The sequence below is a fragment of the Coffea eugenioides genome, chromosome 5 (assembly GCF_003713205.1).
Source record: "Coffea eugenioides isolate CCC68of chromosome 5, Ceug_1.0, whole genome shotgun sequence".
Lineage (NCBI taxonomy): Eukaryota > Viridiplantae > Streptophyta > Magnoliopsida > Gentianales > Rubiaceae > Coffea > Coffea eugenioides.
In genome coordinates, this window is record NC_040039.1 from 40,515,238 (window position 1) to 40,523,744 (window position 8,507).

General features: G+C 34.6%; 1 pseudogene; it reads left to right on the plus strand.

The window, feature by feature from the left end:
* Window positions 1–2,726: 2,726 nt before the first annotated feature.
* Window positions 2,727–7,484, plus strand: LOC113772363 (annotated as a pseudogene).
* Window positions 7,485–8,507: the final 1,023 nt, after the last annotated feature.

The window sequence follows — 8,507 nt, forward strand, 5'->3', positions numbered from 1 at the left end:
CTTCAATCTAAAATTGATTCGAATATCTTAATATTAAAGCAAATTTAGCAGCCCAAACTCAGGTTAGTGAATCCATATAGTGATTTATCAAAAAAAGAAAAAAGAAAAATCGTGTTGCCACACCTTTATAAGCTTCTAAGCCACTTTTATTATATTTTATTTCATTAAAACGTTAAAACAACTTTCACTGATAATCCAAAATTGCTCTCATCTTTCAACCACCATCTGCCATTCAGCACAATAAATTCTTCTATTACTATCTCTGCAAAAAAGAAAAAGAAAAAAATTATTGCCACCTCCTTCTCTCAGGTCTCTTCCTATTTCATTTTATCTTTTCAGACTTTTCTTCCTGCAAGCAATGTCACTTTTATTTCAAAAAAATTATTAAGCCAATACCGGTGTCCTCCATGCCCTTTTGGAAAATAAATAATAAAGACATCAATGAACAACTAATTGTGAATAAAGAGTGCTTTAGTTCTTTAATTAAATAAAAGTAATATAAAAATATGTCAAAAACTTTTGTAAGTGGTGGATATTATAGCAGCTCTGGAAAAAGTATTCTTGCTATTTTGATTAGTATTCTTACGTAGTAAACTTTCATGCTTGTACAGATCATATAATCATAAATTGAGTGAAAACCTACTATATATATATAGATTATGGGACTTATTAAACTATGAAACCAACTTCGGAAGACCACCCGTGCCATGATGATCCACTTGCTCTTGACTCTGTCCTTGTCTTCTCAACTGCTTGAGGCATAATCGTGCCTTATATGCTGTCTTACTTAAAGACACCAAAAAAAAATCACCAAATTTGAGTAGATATACCATATTAATTCAGCCCAGAAAATTTGTAAAATCAAAATTAATTAAAAAGTGGAAAAGAAATATAATTTTGTACCTAAGCCACAATATTGAAGTCTTGAAACTATTTTATTATTATACCTTTTAGACAATAAATTGCATTTTTGAGAAACAAGAGAGAGAGAGAGAGAGTAGTAACATTTTGATTCTCTTACAAAACTTCATGTATCTCTAAATTAATCTTTCCCAACACGAGTTGCAGCATTTCTTTTATGCTTAGGCACTTCATACAATATGAAACTCTCAAAAAATGAAAGTATTTTCATGTAACTAGAAAACAAGAGAAGAAATAAAGGAATTTTGGAGTCCTTTTTACTCTTAAGTTTAGGTTTGAATCTTGTACTTAACGGTTGGGGCAGGATGAGAAGTGTGGGAGAGGTGAGAGGGTTAAAAAACAAAAAATGAAGAAGAAGAAATGTTTTAAAAAGATTACACTACTAGTATACTGTTATAGTAGTCATATTTACGTGTGAAATCCAGCAATGCTCAATATATAAGATAGCAGCCAAGGCAAGATATATTATTTTAATATAGTCTCTTATTTTGTGCCCTTAAAGACCAAAAATAACGATGGGTCGGGTATCATTTTTCCTGCAAAATTCACATTTGTTTATCAAAGGTGGATACCATTCAAGTGATGGATATAAATTTCAAAAATTTTACGACAAATGCATCTTTTTTCTTTTTTTATTTTCAATGGATTTAATATGTGGATGCAAAATAGAAAAAGATATTTTGAAAATAATATTCCCTCTGTCCTGAAATAATGGACGTTTATTGAAATTCTAACTTTTTAGTAAGAGTTGAAATCCAATAGAATTTTTCCACCCTTGCCAATTCATCCATATAAAAAAATCATTAATTTTTTTTTTTTGATTTAACACGATAGCCCTACGCTACTTTATACTAAGGGAGAGAAGGGGCACTTGAAGAAACCCGAAGACAATCTAGAGGGGACTGAACCACCAGGAAACTTGAATTTTTGAACGTAGGCAAGGAGATTTGATCCTTTGACCTACATCCAAATAGAGTTTTAAAATACTGTTGGTGGCCAAGGTTATATAAAAAACTCATTATGCCTTAGTATTATATTAATAAATGATTTTTGGATCCCATGTCATTCAAACCTTTTCCTTGGCTGTAAGATCCACATGACAAACTGCATCACAAATATAATTGTGGTGCCACTAACGCACCACTTCCTTTGTTTTTTTATGGTACTTCCTTCTTCACATAAGAATACTTTTTTGAGTCCCACAAAATTTTTAAATCACCTCTTATAAAGGGTAAAAGTGAAATGTTAGATAAAAGAATTGTGGTGTGACTCGAATTTTGAAATATTGAAAAAGGCGAAACATGACAAGGTAATAATAAGTTTGAACAGGACTAGTTCATATCTGCGAATTGGCCACAGAAATCTCACTTGAGTTATCTATCACAATAATTTGTACCAACGGTTTCCATGGGTCCAAAGTATAAGGAATGCATAGAGATGATTTTTTTTTTTTTTTTCTGGAGGAAGGAATGCAAAGAGATTCACAACTTTGCCATAATTTATTACTTATTTTTTCAGTGGTTTTTCATGCAATAGACCACTGAGAAGTCCTATATAACATCTAGTCCCCTCCCGTCTCTCCCATAACTTCACCTCCCCAAAAAACCAAAAGCCAACCCACCCAGCTAGTTGTTCCACCACCACCACCGTACACGGTGGTGCACGGTAACCAAATCTCCAACATGGGTTCCAACCACAATGGCCTAAACCAACCTTTACTTCTTCCTCCACTCGACAACAACCACAACAATAATGCAGCAGAGACACCAACCTTGAACCCAAAGGCCAAAACACTAGAAGAAGAAAGCCAAAATGAATTAAGTGTTCAACTAGAAAGGGTGTTGAATAACACTGATGTTCCGATTGCTAAGCGAGTTGTCACTGCGACATGGATTGAACTGAAGCTTTTGGTCCGGTTGGCCGCTCCTGCTGCAGCTGTCTATATGGTTAACTATTTTATGTCTGTTTTTACACAGATTTTCTCTGGTCATCTTGGAAATCTTGAACTTGCTGCTGCTAATCTTGGGAATAATGGTATCCAGACTTTTGCTTACGGTGTCATGGTAAAAACTTTCTCTGATCTCTCGTACACTGCCACATATTCATACTACAAAAAAGTTTTACATAGGCTTGGAAAAGGTGGATCATGATTTATGTGCATGATCCCTCTATTTTAGTAACTTTATGGTGCATATTGATTTTGTGAAAAGAATTGTAGATAAATGATTTGGTGTTACAGGGTTGTGAGATTTGAGCATATGTAGTGCATTTTTCACTTTTGTAAAATAAATTAAAGGAAGAGGATGGATGAAATCATGGCTGATAATTAAAAGGAGGACCTTTGACTTTCCACCTTTTCTTGATCTTTTTGGTTAATCAATTTAAGGGGTTTTCTTCTTTAAAGTACCTTTTTTTAACTCCCCTTAGTTTTCCAGCTAGTGACAATACCGTGATAGTGAAACTTTGGCATGTAAAAGTCTCTTATTGAACTAGTGCCACATTTTGAATCTTTCTAAAGAACAATTTCATTCATATACTAGATCAACTAGTGGGGTTTTTCTTTTATTTTGTTATTATTATTATTTCTCTTTTTTTCCTTTTTTGTGATGGATCAGGAACTACTTTCTTTTTCTTATCCTCCTTTGACAAGAAACTCTATTGCAAACATTATCTGCAAACGTCAACCGTTGAGTAATTCTTTATCTATTTTTCATCTTCCCGAAGAGAGATCTTGGCTTTGAGGTAAGTTGAAATTTAGACTGATTTTGGAATGGTATTAAATGTGGTCAAGTTTTGTTGCTACAAGGTTTAGAACCAAGGAATTTCTTTCAACATCTTTAATCTTTCATTAGTTTTGGGAGTAATCATCCCTTTAGTCTTCCAGTTTGAAAGAGAAAAAAAAAGAAAGAAAAGAAAAAAGAGGACAGTTTATTCAAATGAAAACATGGATGGCATCTACCAATAACCGATTTGTAGGTTGGAAGGCAACAAGTTTAATGTCAACTGTGTTGTTTGTTTCTCCTCTTCTTCTTTCTCTTGTTTTTTCAGACTCTGCTGACTATTGTAAATTATTTACAAAAACTTTGTAACATTGATTTATTTGTTCACATTACAATTATGAAGTATACACTATCATTTTGGTTTTTTAAACTTTTGGTTAATATACATAATCTTTTGTGATTTGGTTTACTATAATGATTGAATGGACTTCAAAGCAATTAACAAATGACTAGGATTGCGCAATTCTAACGCAAGTTTTTGGACAAAGAATGCATGTTAATCTGACTTCTGCAAAGTGGAGAGTCATTTTAACACTAAAAAACCAGTTTGTTCAAACGACAGGCCACATCTGAAATGGACAATTTTTTCAAGTTTCTTATTATATACGACTTTACTAAAACCATCAAAATGTTGGATTTTTGTGGGTATAGTTATTGTAGTAGTTTCTCAATATAGTGTTTGTTCTGTACATTTACCTTTCTTTGTACTACTGTCTATTGTTTTTGTCCTATTGACCTTTTTTTTTTCCTTGTTTTGTCCATTTGTCAATGCCTTTTTTATGAAAGCGACCTGGCCTCAACTATTATGACTTTTGGGCAGTGTATGGTCTTCTTCAGACAAGAAGTTTCCATTAGGCATAAACAAGTACTTATTTTGTTCTTTATTTTTCAACAAGGATGGGCCTCAGTCGTTTTCTTGATTTGTATTCCAAATCAAGTTGCCTATTAATTAAAATGTCTCCTCATTATTATGTTTTTGAAGAGATTGCCCCCCCCCCCCCCCATTCATGATTTAGAGGAGAATTTAAATTTTTTTCCTGTTGCCCAAATGCGAACATAAATTTCCATTAATACCAAAAGAAGTTTCCAAAAGCACAGTTCCTTTTTTTTTTTTTTTTTTTTTTAATCTTGCTCTTTGTACCATAGACTTTAGGCAGCAAGGCTATTGCATCATGCATGCTGAAGCTTTTCAGAAAAAAGATCTAATTCATGTGATACAGTTGATATTTAACTATTTAGTTATGTAGTTTCACTTCATTACCATTGTGTTGTCTTCTTCCCATTTGTCCTTTAGTAAATAAAGATAAAAAGTTGGTCCGAGTACTCAGATTTATATTTCCCGAAGTGCCAGGCATGATGACAAAGAAAAGATTTAGTTTTATATTAAATCCTCATGAGTGTAATGGATTGCTCATAAATTGTTCAAATAATTGGATAAGAAATAAATTAGATGTTAAGTAATCTTTCATGGCATGGTGCTGAATTGTTGGCTGGTACTTGTTCAATTGGAGTTTCAAATTGGAATTCTTGAAAGTTGACAAACTCGAGATTGGTGAGGAAATGAATTTGACGTTTTATGAACAGCTTGGCATGGGCAGTGCAGTGGAAACTTTATGTGGACAAGCATTTGGGGCACAAAAACTGGATATGCTTGGAATTTATCTTCAAAGATCAACTATTCTCCTTTCAATAACAGCGGTTTTCATCATGTTTGTCTACATATTCTGCAAACCTATCCTCCTATTACTCGGTGAATCAGAAAAAATTGCCAGTGCAGCAGCCGTGTTCACCTATGGCCTTATCCCTCAAATTTTTGCCTATGCTGTGAACTTCCCTATTCAGAAGTTTCTCCAGGCTCAGAGCATTGTGGCTCCCAGTGCTTTCATTTCAGCTGGTACGGTTGTTTTGCATGCCATTCTGAGCTGGGTTGCAATTTACCAGCTTGGACTTGGACTCTTAGGTGCATCATTGGTGTTGAGCTTGTCTTGGTGGATAATCGTGATCGGGCAGTTTATCTACATTTTGTATAGCAAAAGGACTAGAGAAACCTGGCGTGGATTCAGCTTTCAGGCCTTCCACGGGCTTTGGAGCTTCTTTAAGTTGTCTGTTGCCTCTGGTGTGATGTTGTGTTTGGAAGCTTGGTATTTCCAGATTCTTGTTCTCTTATCAGGAATGCTTCCGAATCCTGAGGTTTCTTTGGACGCCCTCTCTATTTGGTAAGGAGAAAAAGCCCTTCTCGAATCTTTCCTACTTAAGCTATGCAACTTTTAGGCATTAGAATCGTTAATAATTCAGTTCTCTAGTTTCCACATCGGATCTTTAATAATTTACTAGCTTTGATGTAGAACCTTTTCTTAGTATTCTACATTGGTAGTCATAGAGCGCATCAGATTGTCTAATATCTTGCATTCATTTGCAGCATGACAATCTTGGGTTGGGTATTTACGGTCTCTATAGGATTCAATGCAGCAGCAAGGTTAGCCCTGTTATGTATTATCCTCTTTCTTTCTTTCTTTCTTCAGTTCATCTGATGCATCTGACTACCCGGGGCTCTCTTGAATTTGCGTTTGTAACAACTTCTCCTGCTGCAAATTTGTGAACAGCGTGAGAGTGGGCAACGAGCTCGGTGCTGCACGGCCCAAGGCAGCTGCATTTTCCGTTACGATCGTCACAAGCTTGTCATTTGTTATCACACTCATCATTGCCCTTGTTATTCTCGCATCGCGCCATCAGATTAGCTATCTGTTCACAGGTGGTCAAGTTGTTTCTGATGCTGTCTCTGATATGTGTCCGTTGCTCTCACTCGCACTGGTTCTGAATGGGATTCAACCAGTTTTGTCTGGTAAGCATTTCTAATAGTCCTACAACAGATTTCTTTCTGGATTCATTAGTTTACTGGATAGCATCTCCAAATAATGTTATCTCGGTATATAAAATTTTGCCCCAAGTAGAAAGGAAACAAGAAGTGAAAATTATGTTTGTGCCATTTCCTACTCCAAAGTAAAAGCTTGGTGTCAAACGTGCTTCTTGTAGGTGTTGCTGTGGGGTGTGGTTGGCAATCATTTGTTGCATGTGTGAATGTGTGCTGCTATTACATTGTTGGGATCCCTCTTGGTGCATTGCTGGGATTCTACTTCAATCTGGGTGCCAAGGTAACAAGATTCAGTCTCTGGATTCTACAATGCATCACACAATTTTCTTTAATTTCCTCCCCTAACCGGAAAAATCATTTCCACATGGTCATCCTATGAAACACCTGCAAGCATGATCCAGAATTTTGTCTGAATTCCACAACCAAAAAATACATTTTATCCAAGTAACAACAAATTGAGTATGATTCATCTTGGCTACCATCAGTATTTAATCTGACTTGAGATTTCCGTGGCATTCAGGGTATCTGGACTGGCATGATTTGCGCCCACATTGATGCAAACTATCATCTTGATATGGTCCACTTATCAGACAGACTGGAACAGAGAGGTGATTCTTCTAGTTTCTTGTTAAATATCTCAACTTTAAAGCAGCACTCTAAAGTTTCGATAATCGTTAAGAGTCCAAATCTTGACAAAGTTTCAAGCAAACTTTAGATTCCACTCTTTACCCAATCAAAGAGGGACAGTAGCTATTGAAATTGCATTCAATTGCACTCAGGTATGGATGGTAAAGCCACAGTAGTTTTGGTTAATCTAAGCTGTTATATTAACTGGAATGCAGGTGGAGATTGCTCAGAGAAGGTTGAATAAATGGGAGGACAAGAAAGGAGAACCACTCTTGACGGAGTAAAAAGGGTTCTTCAGTGCAATACATTTCTAAACATCTAATGCAAAGACCTTTCGAGGGGTCCTAACTCCTAACTATCAATAATCTAAAGCAATGCTTTTTGAAGAAATAATTTCCCCTGTAAAAATTGGCGAGATAGGAAAGAGGGGGGGGGGGGGGGGAATAGGAAATGTTTAAAACTCCCTGTTTTTGGAGTGTTTTTTAAAAATTAATTTTTCAAATACAATAAAATTTTTAAAAAGTACTTTAAAAGGTAATCTAAAAATTAGTTTAAATTTTTTTAAAATTTTAAAAAATATCTTAAAATATATTTTAGAAACTCTTCTACTCTTAAATATTCTTAAATATTTTTTAAAAATATTTCAAAATATACTCTAAAAACTCTGCTACAGCAAAGTTTTTTAAAAATATCCCAAAAAACAGCTAATCCAAACGGAGAAAACCAAACAGCTAATCCTTTTGTCAAACACTAAAGGATTATTTTGTCGGGGTTACTAATTGCCAAGATATAATGTACCGTTGGCTTGTATGCTAACTCAAATTCAACCAGTTCTTGCGCATCTTTTCTTGAAAAAGGGTCACTTTTCGCTGGACCGCTCGTTGGAGAAAAGTTGTCCTAATTGATATTAATCGATACAAAAAAATCATTTACATTAAAAATCAGAAAGCCTAGCCCATTTGGATCGTAATTTTTTAGAGTTTTTATAAAAAAAATAAAAAAAATTACTATAGCAATTTGATGTATATATGGTAAAAATATGATAAAAAAAATTTGTTCACAAAAAACATAGAACTTTTTTGAAGAAAAATGACATTCCAAATAAGGTAAATCTTTATTTTAGACGGCTAGTGTTTGATTCAACTCAAATTGGATATCAGAAAGGATCACATGGAACGACTCCAAGACACAAATAAATCCCAATAATAACATCAGCTGAAAGCTAAATCTTTCCCTTCAAATCAAGAAAACTAGCATTAAGGCTTTTGCATGACCTTGACTTGCTTCACTTCTTCAAATCAAGAATT